General features: G+C 35.1%; 1 protein-coding gene across 1 annotated transcript in view; it reads left to right on the top strand.

The window, feature by feature from the left end:
- The window catches only part of DPP10 (dipeptidyl peptidase like 10), a 662,859-nt gene that overhangs the window by 519,330 nt on the left and 130,224 nt on the right, over nt 1-13,305 (top strand). The window lies entirely within an intron of this gene.

The raw sequence follows: 13,305 nt of genomic DNA, 5'->3' as shown, positions 1-13,305 counted from the left end.
CTCTGCAAATGGCTAATGGTCCATTTCATGTGAATATGACAGGCTTTGTCACTATTCGAAGCCACCAGCAAAAGTCAGCGATATGATTATACCAGAGATGAGCCACTGCAATACTTTAGTTTTGCATTAAATTAATCAGAGTCCTGTAGTGTTCATAAACTAAGAACAATTGATTTTTTCATCCTTAATTCTCACTCCCTAATTTTATTTGCTGTAAAATAAATCCTTGGCTATAGAGAAGAAAGGTAAGAGATTGGGCATAATTTATAGATAAAGAGGGTCTGAGTTAGAATTCAAAGGATGGAGAATTTTTTAGTAACACTAGGTGTAGGGGAAAACAGTTTGGTTGTGGCCAACTTTGTGGGAAAAAAACCTGACACAATACAGCATGTATTATTTAGAGAAGGCAGTGAGTAGACCACTTCAGCTGTAGCAAATGTTTTATAAAAAGAAATGGTGGATACTGAAGCAGGAAGAAATATGTTAGTCATTCAGTTGAAAAGAATTCTGGTTTAAGAGGGCGTAGCCTTTTTCTTTCCAAAATAACTTCATCTTATAAAAGTTAAAATCACTCATTGTAGAACATTTGAAAAGTCATATAATTATATGAATTCATATAAATTCATATATAAAAGTTAAATATACCTCATCTATAATTTTACCGTAAGAATCGAAAGCTTCTAAAAGTCAGATGAAGTCTGAGCATAAGAAGGAAAAAACATTTCACTGATTAAAATACACTCTCTAGAATCAGAAAAAACTCAATTCAAGCTCAGATTCTGTTTTTTGTTTTGTAACTTATGGAAGGTTGAAAGCTTTAAGCTTAAACTTGCTCATTTTAAAAATGAAAGAAAATCATAACTACTCCCAGTTTTGCTTGAGGTTTAAATGAGATAGGTAATGTGCACAAGTCAAGATTTTCCAGTAAACAGTATTAATAGTGTATATAGCTATATATGTATATGTGTATTCAGAGAGAGAGAGATTGAGAACCTACCTCAAACAATTATGGGCGCTGTCTGGCTGGCTGGAAGATTTAATATCACAGTCTTGAGCTGCAGTCCTGAGGCCTTCAACTCATTGGATAAAGACCAACCACATTATTCCTTACTTAAAATGAACTGATTGTAAATGTTAATCATATCTGCAAACTGCTTTCACAGCCAGACTAGTATTTGACCAAACAGTCAGGCACCATAACTCAGCCAAATTTACACATAAAATTAGCCATCACAGCATAGTAAGCACTCAATAAATGACAGCTATTAATTTGATTCCCACTTGTCCTTTCATGTAATAACATAATTAATTCAGAATTTCATCATCTTTCCCCTAAAAATTTTTGCAGCTTATTTTCTAACGTCCCTTCTTCAATTGCTAGCCATTCTAATTCACACCTGCAGAGATATGGTTAGCAATGCAGATCCTTAGCAATTCCCACAAGGTTATGAAATGTCACTGAGATGACACACAAAGTCATTGATGTGACACACAAGATGTGACTAAGTTGTCACATCATCTGGCTCCTGACACTTCATCGCAGAACAAAGCACAGATGTTTTTCTACCTGGACCAAACTCTGTAATTTCCAGAGGGTGACACAGGGCTGCTTTGTGCTCCGAGTGATTCCCCTTTCTATACCCGTTGTTTTCTTTTCGTCAGAACTCTTTGTCAAATACTTTCCCTCCTCTTCTCTGGTAATTTTTCCAGCTTTTCTACATCTAAGTGAATTGCTTACTTCTCAAGATTCTAATATTGTTCTATTTTATTTCAAATTTTTACAGTATTTTATATTATTTATTTACATTGCTGTCTTCCACCACTAAACTGTAGTCTTTTCCAGAGCAGACAGAAGAAAGAATATGCTAAATGTCCCTCTCTCTTTCTCTCTCTCTCCTTTTATCTCTCTCTCTCTCCCTGCCTCTGTCTTCCCCTCAGCTTCCTCCCCCTTCCTTCTTCATAAAATTCATCTTAGCACAAGGCAAAATGTAGATTTAATAAGAAATTAATGAAAGGCTAACAGTCGTTTCCATGGATAATGGGATGCCAAAGAAGGTTTTGAAGATGGCATAATATGAAAAGAAATCATTCCTGAAAAGACAGGTCTGGCAGGAAAGTTTAAAATAGAGTGTAGGTAACTGAGTCCAAAGGCAGAGAGCTAGGTTCAGAGGCCATTAGTATAATCTAGAACTGATTTGATAGATAACAATATATTTAAGAGGTGAACACATCAAGTTTTAAACTGAGATCTAAAATTTGCAGTCCAACAATAAAAATTGTCTTATAAATACTTATTCAAGTAAATTAAATTATGCATATATGTATGTTTTTACATATTTTTGCAAATAATCTCATTTTAGACTCTTAATTTAGTTAAACCACTTTATTGAGTACAAATAAAAGATTGAGGGCTTCCCTGGTGGCGCAGTGGTTGAGAGTCTGCCTGCCGATGCAGGGGACACGGGTTCGTGCCCTGGTCTGGGAAGATCCCACATACCGCGGAGCGGCTGGGCCCGTGAGCCATGGCCGCTGGGCCTGCGCGTCCGGAGCCTGTGTTCCGCAACCGGAGAGGCCACAACAGTGAGAGGCCCGCGTACCGCAAAAAAAACACAAAAAACAAAAGATTGACACATACAAAAGGCTGTACTTTGCATTGAATACATACAAAAGACTATAAAACTTGAGATGAAAATAAGTATACACTCATGAAACCATCAGCACCTTCAATGGCATAAACACATCCATCACCTCCAAAAGATGTTTACTGCCCTCTTTAATGTTTTGTGTGATAAGAACACTTAACATAAGGTAGACTCCTTCTTTGATATTGCTAGTACTTTTTCAGTCTATTCAGGATAAAATAAAATCACCATACCCATTCTTCCGATGGCATAAAGCTTTAAAAATATCCAGTGTGTTACTTAATTTATCACAATTTAGGTGTTTAGAGAAATCACTTTTCTACATTCATTATCTGTATTTTTGAAGAACGTAATGTTTAGGTAATTCTCCAAATACAATTTATCAAACTTTCCTATCACCTACATTTTTACTTACTAGAGATTTACCTTAAAATTGTATTAAAATCTTAAGTGATTAGCAATGGTTCATTGCCTCTAGGAGAGTTTCAATTTCTTTGGTGTAACTGCTTAAGTTTTCATTAAGATTTAATGAAAATTTAACTAATTAATTTCATTAATTAATGTAAACATTTTGAACAATTTTATTGACTTTTCCAGGGTGACTTTAACCCTTCTTCGTTGAAAGGCAGATGTTTAAGGTAGCATTTTTCAAACATGTTGCTGAAATCTCATGTCCCCTACTAGAAATCAATATGATTTTGCTTCATAGGCCATTGTGTTTTTCTCCAGTATAAAAGTAATCATTTTAATTGTCATTAAGATGTATTCAAGAAATACATGATAAGCATTTGCAAATATAAGATATACATGTGCATACTCATACACACACTACACACACACACAGTCATATGCACACACATTCACTCCCTGCTGCTGGTGTCATGTACACTTGGAACGAAAGTCTGGGGTTTAGAGTCCTAGCATACCAACATACCAGAGGTGACATAGAAGTAAATAAAGAAAAGCAGCCATTGAGAGTCAAGGTCTATTTCAAGTCAGTTCTTCACTGTGGTGTGTGTGGTGTGGTGCTCATTCCTAGGTAGTACATTGGTGCAGGAAAACTGCCAGAAAATTTATACCATAACATCCTCAAGTGTTTGTCATGATGACCTTTTCTCTTATAAATGAATTTGCACCTTTTTTTAAAACTCCACTTAGGGCTTCCCTGGTGGCTCAGTGATTGAGAGTCCACCTGCCGATGCAGGGGACACGGGTTCATGCCCCGGTCCGGGAAGATCCCACATGCTGTGGAGCGGCTGGGCCCGAAAGCCATGGCCGCTGGGCCTGCGCGTCCGGAGCCTGTGTTCCGCAACCGGAGAGGCCACAACAGTGAGAGGCCCGCGTACCACAAAAAAAAAAAAAAAAAAACTCCACTTATTTTCATTAGTGGTGATAAATGAAAAACAAGGTTACTTTTTCATTTTACCCAGGACAAAATCTAATGATTGTGTTTTTAGTTCCAGGAAATAATAAAAGCAATCCTTCTTATTATATTCTAGTATTAGACACACCTAAGGTCTAATGGGTCTCACTTCAAGTTTGGAATCAGGAAAATCAATATCAAGAAGCTAATATGTTTTCTATAATCAATATTTTGACTGGGGATAACTGATGAACCATAATAGGATAACTATGTTTGGATTTAACAAAAATACCTTGAAACTACCTCAGCCATTTTGACTGATACATTTGCATTGTATTCGGGTGTATATTTACATTAGTATATCACGTAGGCAAATGTGACAGGAAATACATTCTCATATAAGTAAAATATGGTAACAGTATAAGTGTACATGTGTAAAGAAAAAATATGCAATTACAGTGTACAATTTAAAAGAAAATTAATTTGCCTTGCCGTGCAATATCAATCTTAGTGTCTTGTAATTATTAAACAGCATATTTATGACTTTTCTACCAAATTCAGATTTCCAAAAGAAATGGAAAATGAAATTACTATCCTTTATAAGCACACATTTCAGATTATTTCCCTCCAGTTAAGTGTTGCTTATTTCAATGTAAGGAGAAAACTGAGCAACTTGCATACTGTTAGCTATACTCGTATTGCTTTTAAATAAAGGCTTTGCCCAGGCCTTATCAGAAGTCACTTGATAAGTATGTGTTGACTTGACTTTGATGATTGCCTTGGACTGTAAACAAACTCTCTGAAGGCAGGAGCTCAAATTCTGTAATTCTGATAGCATGTATAACTGTATATTGAACTATGGAGTTAGCAGGCATGGGTTTTCCATTGAAAATAATAAAAGAGAAGCTGCTTAGAGAAGATGTTGTAACCTGTGCCAGCATCTGCAAATGGAAGATACTTAGATGCTGACAGATGCAAGGCCAGCCCTGACCTAGATTTAGATCTAGACAGTGATTAGAAATATTGCCAAGCTTCTATCTAGTAATAATAATTAAAAAGCAAGAAAAGAAAATCAATTCACTGTATGCTATTTGAGAATGCCTTTTTCCTATGCTATGTTTGTAATGTTTTATTCAAAATTTAGAAAAATCAAATGGAAACCAATACTGTCATATAAAGTACCAGTTTTAATGATGGAATATCAGAAATGTACTTATCTCTTCTGGGGGGAGGTGGTAGTCTCTATCCTAATTTAAAGTGCTTCATTTGGTTTAATCCAGCATGAAATATAAAATTTCATAGAGCTTCTAACTAGGTCTTATGAACTTGTTACTTATTACTGGTATAAAAGGCACAATGTCTGTTCCAGGAATTCACAGAAAATAGACTTAAAGGTGAGAATACTCACCTTTGGGAACACCTACAACATGGACCTCATCTTGCAGGGGGAATCCTCTCTGAGGTGATGGAGCAGTTTCCTAGAGGAAGTAACCAGCAAGTTGAGTTTTGGAGTTATATACTGGTGCAAGATTTGGACCTTTATTTAAAGGCGTCCCTCTGACTATAAGGAAGCTCTCAATATGAAAAGAAATAGAGTAGACTTGTATGCAATCACATGCTTTAATTCTTTTGTTTATACTTTTAATAACAGAAAACTATAACTATTATTTCCAAATGTAAAAAGATAATAAAGCAAACTAGGAATATAAAATGTGTTAGCAGACTTGTACTAGAAAGAATAACCATAAAAACTCACTGTAATAAAACTCCCTATATTTCCCTTAACTTATATTTAAGCAATTTTGAGTTATTTAGTAATAATGAGGTAAATGTAACAGCCATATCTTTTCCCCCATTTGTTTGTTTTCCAACATAAATAGCAATTTCTGCAGCACTTCTTGTCTCATGCTGTTCCTAACATTGAATTAAATAATATATTGTGGAGTAAGAGCCCGAGAGATTCTAGGGTTGCACATTTTTAAACTATAAATCTGGATCATACATAATCCAATGTACTGAATACTTTGGACAGTTCCTGCTAAGCAAACCATTTGAATGGAGTAACAACATAGATGATGATCAGTGAAGGTTTCTAGATATTAGACTCCTTCTGTTTCATTGCAGCTAAGCTTTTGCATATCTATTATTATTACTTTTAACCTTTTATCCTACAGTGCTGTCAAGTCATAGTCCTTCAACGGTCTAAATAAAAACTTTAAAAATAAGATTATAGTAGTGTTTTATTGTAAGATGTGACCCATGCTACACAACCCCTGAGGTATAAAGATTCTAATTAGGAAAAGTTCAGTATTCTAGTGATTTACTGTTCTTTAGTAAACGGCATGAAGAGAACTCTCTGAGAGAAACTGTGCTCTGCATTAATGTCAAGATTCCTCATGTCAGAAATAACTCCGGGCATCCTTTACATGGTGTGGTAGAGGAGCTCTTCCCTTGCTCTCCTTCTTAAGAACAACAAAGAAACTGAACATGTGAAAAGAAACTCTATATTTTATGATATTTTGAATTGACCACAGCCTAAACTATAGTCTCTGAGAAACATGAAGTAATAATTCTCCAGAGCCAGGAAAAGATTGAAAGCAGATATATACTTTAGTAGATTTCAGAAACTCAGAGAAATAGACAAATTGAAAATTTTAGCTGGTAATTTCAACACTTGTCTTCCGGTTAAAGATAGAACAACTGTACAGAAAATCAGTGAGGCTATAAAAGATTTGATTGACACAATCAATCAACATGACATAAATGACATTTACAGAACACTATACCCAAAAATTACAGAATACAGGGTATTTTTAAGTGCTCACACTGGGTCATAAAACAAGCCTCAATAAGTATAGAAGAATGGGAATCAAACAGAATATGTTCTTGGACCACAAAGGTATTAAATTAGAAATCAAAAATAAACATAAACTACACACACACATTCTTATTGGGCAACGAATGTATCCAATAAGAAATATAGTACTATATATCTAGCAATTCTAAATATAGAATTTATCCTGTGGATATGTTGCACATAGACCCAAACACATAAAAAGAAAATTCACTTGAATGTTATGTACAATTCAAAAAGCAGAATAAAAGAATAGAAACAACTTAAGTCATCATTGTGAGACTAATAAAATATATTAGGGTGCATAAAATATTAAGAAGCCATTAAAATTAGTAGGATTCTTCTACATGTGCAGATATGCAATGCCATCCACTAATAAACGTGAATATAATTAATCAGTATGCTTTCTTTTTAAGTCATTGTAAATTTTTGAGACTTTGGTTCCTTTGGGTCTTATTTCTAAAACCAAGGTGTATTATCTTGGTAGCTCATCCAGTTTTAATCATATGGTTAATAAAACATGTATTAAACAGTTCAGTTAGCATGAATTCAGTTCTGGTAGCATCTATTACTCCCAAATGTGATGACCTTCAAGAATTTAGTTAGTAAAATGTAGAAAACATTTTCTATAAAAAAAAAAAATAGCCACTTGAGTTTTTAAAGAATAAGAAGTTTGTCCTTAGAATCTGCTGTGTTAGTCACTAGAGAATTCTGTTGGAGTGAAATTAAAGAACGGCTGAGACATTTAAAATCTAGAAGCAGAAGATGATAAATCAAGAAATACTTTGGACAAAACTACAATAGTTATAGCACAATAACATGCAGATAAGGCTAGTCGAATGCATACATTTTTTTTTTTTTTTTAAATGAGGGAAATAGTGGGTTTGTTTCTTTGGAATCATGATTTTGGCCCACGGGCCCAGCCGCTCCGTGGCATGTGGGATCCTCCCAGACCGGGGCATGAACCCATGTCCCCTGCATCGGCAGGCGGACTCTCAACCACTGCGCCACCAGGGAAGCCCTAAAAATAAAGAGATTTTACAGAAGGAAAAAGTTATTTGAAAAGACTTTGAAGGAAGATCTGATTTATTTGCTCTGGATGTTTGGCTTGTTGTATCAGAGAATCTAAAAGATGAAGAAAAACAAAATAAGGGATCTGCTGGGACAGAGAAGTGTTGGCTTGGTTGGCCTAGAATGTTATGGTGACTAAATATTTGGTGGATTGTAAACGCTGTTTTTAAGAAAAATATGAAAATTTTGCTCTAAATCAATCAATTCGAGTCAATCCTTGATGTTTAATTTCTCAAGATGAGTTTTATTATTGCTACTGAAGTTTGCTGACAAAAAGTTTACCCATATCTTGGAGAAGTGTTAATGCAATTTGAAAGCTGTGAAAATAATAGATCTTTAAGGATACAAATAATGATACAGTTACCAGTTAATTTTTATTTAAGGTGATAAGACTTACTTTAAATTGCATTTTTAAAAGTTTTAGAATATTTGGCCTGTAAGATGTTCTGGTTTTTTTTTTAAATTGTGGTCAACTGTATTTAGGAAACGTTATATAATATCGTGGATTTCAGTGTTTCAAAATGAAATTAGCAAACTTTGAAGAAACCTGAATTGAAAGAAAGAGAGGGAGGCATGGAGGGAGAAAGGAAGGAAAAGAGAGAGAGAGAGGAAGGAAGGAAGGAAGGGAAGGGAGGAAGGAAGAAACTAATACTGTTTAATTCAATATTTCTTAGTTGTTTACCCCAAATCAAGGGTCAGCAAACTTTCTGTAAAGGGCCAGATAGTAAATATTTTTGGTTTTGCAGGACAAGAGGCAAAAGCAAGAGTATTATGTAAGTTTTAATGTAACAAGGCAGAAAAACACGTTGCCAGAAAATTCTATTGAGGTAATTCAAAGTAAAATAACAATTAAGTGTAATGTTTTATAATACATATCTACCAATAAGAAGAATGAGATTCTTTTTTGTGGGATAACTTTTCACCTAATTAGGATTCCATGTAAGTGTTCCCTCTCATCAAATTAATTACACATGTTGGTCTGCAAAAACCATTCTTAGTTCATGGGGCAGGCTAGGTTTTGCTCATGCACCTAATTTACTGAACCCTTCCATAGACCATGAAACTTTTTTTTTTCATATAATGCCTATCAGAACTAGTATTTTTATAACTAGTGTTTTAGAATATTACTTTTCTGCATTGAGAGCCAGAGAATGGTAAAGCTGATTGGCATGAGCCTCATATGAAAAGGATTTTTTATAATGGGGTGGAAGAATCATGTTCTAAAGGAACAAAAGGAAGCAATGAGCATCTTGAGGTATGAGATAATAAGCAGGGGTCACTAGAGAGGGTGCCTGGGTAATGATAGCCTCAAGGGAGACCAGGGTTCAGATATGGCAAAGAGGGAGAAGGAACCCTTAGAGAAGTAACAAAGTAGAGGGAAATAGGTTGGTTTTGGAGTGCCAGTTTTCAAATATAGAGTAGAAGGGCGTGGAAGGTTGAGTGGGTAAAAGGCCAGGGAGTGTTGAGTGTTATTATAGGGATGATGACATGGTGGAAGATAAGTTGTTAGTGACAGTAGTTAAAATCTGGAGATGTCTGATACAAACAGGAATAAATGACATGAGAGATTTCACTGATAAAGTCTGTGTGAGGAAAGTGATCATTAAGCCTGGGGCAAGGAGACTTAATTGCTGCAATGATGGGATCCATGCAAAGCTTGATGGTCTTCTTTGCTTGAACCCTGTGATGAAGGATTCTGGACAGCAGACGTACAGACTATGCAGCCTAAATGATTTTGAGGAAGTAAATTCTGGGTGTATTTCCTCAATTCTCATTCTCCTCCTCCTCTTTTTCATCTTCCTTCTCCTTCTTACTACTTTGAAATTCCCGGAAAAGTCTTTTATTCAGGGACATTGTTTTGAAAGTTTGTCAAGCCGTCATTTTTTTCACCTTGTCTTATTCCATCCTCCATTTATAAACCCAAGAATGTATATGGACTGGTGATATTCCCCCTCCCCCTGCCCAGAATCATACTGTTTATTTGCTTCTCAGTCATATTATATCTTTTCAAGAGTTATGATGCCAAGTTATCAGTGGAGGATGAATTTGGACTTTCCTATTAAAGCATCTTGCTATCTGTCTAGACATTGATTTTCTATCTCTATTAGTCTTGGTTTTGTCTATTCTAACATTAAAGTATTATATGCATCGAACTTGGAAATACACCCACCTCCCACCAAAGGCTAATGTGAAAGAAGTCCATTTTAAGAGAGGGCATATTATTTGTCTACTGTATTAATACCTGTAGAATCAGGAGACCCATATAGGAAAGGTGTTTGGAGGTTCAGTTTGAGATATCCTATACCTTAGTTGTTAATAATACAATATCATTGAGATAATTGAGATTTCATTTCACTTCCTGCTTCTCCAAGAATAGAGGGTAATTATTTAAATTTACTCAAAATGAAATGAAAGATTCTATGATCATGATTAAAAATTTTTCAAGACACTTTATCCATCTTTGTACCTCCACAAATGGACCAATATTATTCTAGTCAGTTTTTAAATAGAACTGCTTTTCAGAATGACTATAAGTGGATAATTGTTAAGAAAGATCTCATTCTTATCTCCCTATTTTTCCTTCACTTCTCTCCAGCTCTCCAACAAATCTTTCATATCTATAGTCTGGCTTCATTCACCCTCTAACACACATCTCTTTGCCTTGTCATTTCTCCCCCTATTCCTTCTGCTTTTTTCTATATAGTGTGTTTTCAACATCTGATCATTTAAGCCCACCTTTTCTCATGCCATTTCCTCTACTTGAATTTTGTTTTACCTTTCTCTGCCTAGGAAAATCCACCTGAACTTGTGAGTTCAGCCAAAATGTCATGCCTCATCTGAAACCTTTTCTGACCCTCCTATTCCTCAATCAGATTCAAGCTGTCTTGTGTCTTTATTCACATTCTAATAATGCTTTGTGCATCAATATGTCATACAAATACCATGTAGTTTGTTAATTACTTCTTGTTTTTCTTATCTTTCTTATTTTAAACTGTGAATTCATCAACTACAGGGACTAAGACTCAGTCAACATTGTCTCATAGACATGGTACGTAGTAGGAGTATAGTGAAATTGCAAACGAATAAGTGACCGATATAACCATCCTTCCTCCATGTGTGCCCCCATACATGTAGCTTGCCATCTTCTTTCATCTTTAAACTTTCTTCATTAAGAAACAAAAATATTTCAAGTAGTAAATATATATAATTATATGTGTCTTTAAATAATATGAAATGTCTGACATTAACATTTTTAAAAAGTGGTATCTCACAAGGAAGTCTATGTTCTGTTCAAGGTAGATTTTTTCTGTTTTGTGTGTCAGTGTCTCCCCAAGAAAGAAGAAAATAAAACAAACACAGACAAAAACTGTACTATGTGATGGCAAGTGGATGAGATTTACTAGGGCAGAGATTGCCTTGTAGATGGATGAGTACATAAATCCTAACCAGTACAATTTGCTTAGAATTTTAGTGTAAAGAATTTAGCCTTTACTCTTTATGGAATGCTGAAAGTTTAATTGGACAATGTCACAGTCAAAGCACTGACAGAAAGGGTCTGTTTTGTCATTTTATTGTATGGATGCAAGTGAGGAGAACTGAAGAGAGGGAAGCAGTGAATAAACTACTGCAAACACCAAACATGAATTAATAAAAATCAGAAATGACTCTTTCAAACATCCTCTTACATTCTTTCATCAACAAAATAAAAAGTTATTAGGGTATATTGTGTTACAGTTACACATACATCAGAGATAGGGTTTAATTATACTCCATTGTAGCAGACAGATAACTGAAGCACAAGGAATAATCATTTCTGTAGACTCTCACATGGGGAAAAAGAAGAAGGAGACAACAAGGAAGTATTTCAAGTGCTTTTTGTCCTGCATTTCAAGTTATGCTTGAATTTAAATGACTCTCATCCTCAGTTGATCATTAGCTCAATTAAATTTAACTTTATAAGAACATTAACTAGAATAAAAAAATTAGTTCTGGACATAAGACATTTCATTACTAAGTTGGATTTTTATGATTATTTTACTGATATCCAGTATTTGGGGAGGATACAGTAAAGAATGTTTGGATATTCTTGTATTGAAAAAAACAGCCTGTATTTTTCATTTGTGCCCAGGGATGCCTTGAAATTGCCTGAAGTGGAATAAAGAGTCTAGAGCTGTGGGTAAAATGTGCATGGGAGATAGCCAAGGCTGGTTCCACCTACTGCATTTTTCAATTTGTTTTCTTATCAACATGCCCATAAACTGGAAAGCATTAGGCACAGACACATTGATAAGCATATGAGAATTATGCTTCCAATCTCCCTCAATCCTCAGTCATGGAATCTCTTTTTTAAATTTTGGAGTCTCCATTTGAAATACAAGGAGTTACAATACAAATGTAAAATCAAATTGTTTTAGCATCAGAGAATAAAGTGCATATGCACCATGCTTTTTGCTAATCCTGGGATGGATGAAAGCTGGAAAGAAACGGGTTAATTTAGCTTGCTCCCAACATAAGTGACAGTGAAGGGCTTTCTTACCCATGAGGCTTTGAAGGTTAAGCTGCCTCATGTCACCTGGTAATTAGGATTCCTGGAAGTAAGTGAGAGACATGGATTCACGTTCATTTCAACCGAAAATGAATTCATTAAATAGATTTCTGAAAGCTCTCAGAACCAATGAGAAAGTTGGAATTCCAGGACTGGAAAATGAACAGGAGCCAGGAGGGGTCAGGCATTGTTGAACATAGGATTTGTTTAGGAAAATTTGATTACAATGCCACAGGAATCTGTGATTAGGATACTGCAACTGGCAGCTACATCAGTTTCACAAAGATCACTGCCAGGATTAGATCCCATGTCTCTTTGATAGAAATCCCATTTTCTACACTTTTGCTTTTATTCTTGTTTCCCATTTCAAGTTCTACTGCTATGACACATATTGGGCAGTAACATGTCCCGCTAAATTAATGTCATCATACATTGGTTTTGTTTTTCTTTACTGACCATATCTACATTAATTTGTGTGTGCTTGTATTGGAATGCAGCATTAGATTGTAAGATCTCGTCCTTATATCTCCAAAACTTAGCACAGCATCTAGCATGTAAACAGTCCAGATACCTATTTGGTAAATGATAAAGGACTAGAAAAAAGGGTAATAAGACAAGGGATGGAGTGGTGAAGGAACAATGAAATAGAAGAAAGTGGAGTAGAGGAAGAAATGGGTACGCAATGACCAGACAATACCATCCTCTAGCTAAAGTTTTTTTAAAATAATATAATAATGTTGATTGTCTTCAGTGTGTCACAGTTTATTTCTTGGGGCTCATAAGTATTTTAGATTAATTTTTCAATTATCAAAATGATCAATTTATCACA

This window comes from Phocoena phocoena, chromosome 7 (assembly GCF_963924675.1).
Source record: "Phocoena phocoena chromosome 7, mPhoPho1.1, whole genome shotgun sequence".
NCBI classification, from domain to species: Eukaryota; Metazoa; Chordata; class Mammalia; order Artiodactyla; family Phocoenidae; genus Phocoena; species Phocoena phocoena.
Note: the sequence above shows the minus strand (reverse complement) of the source record. Positions and strands in the feature narration are given on the sequence as shown.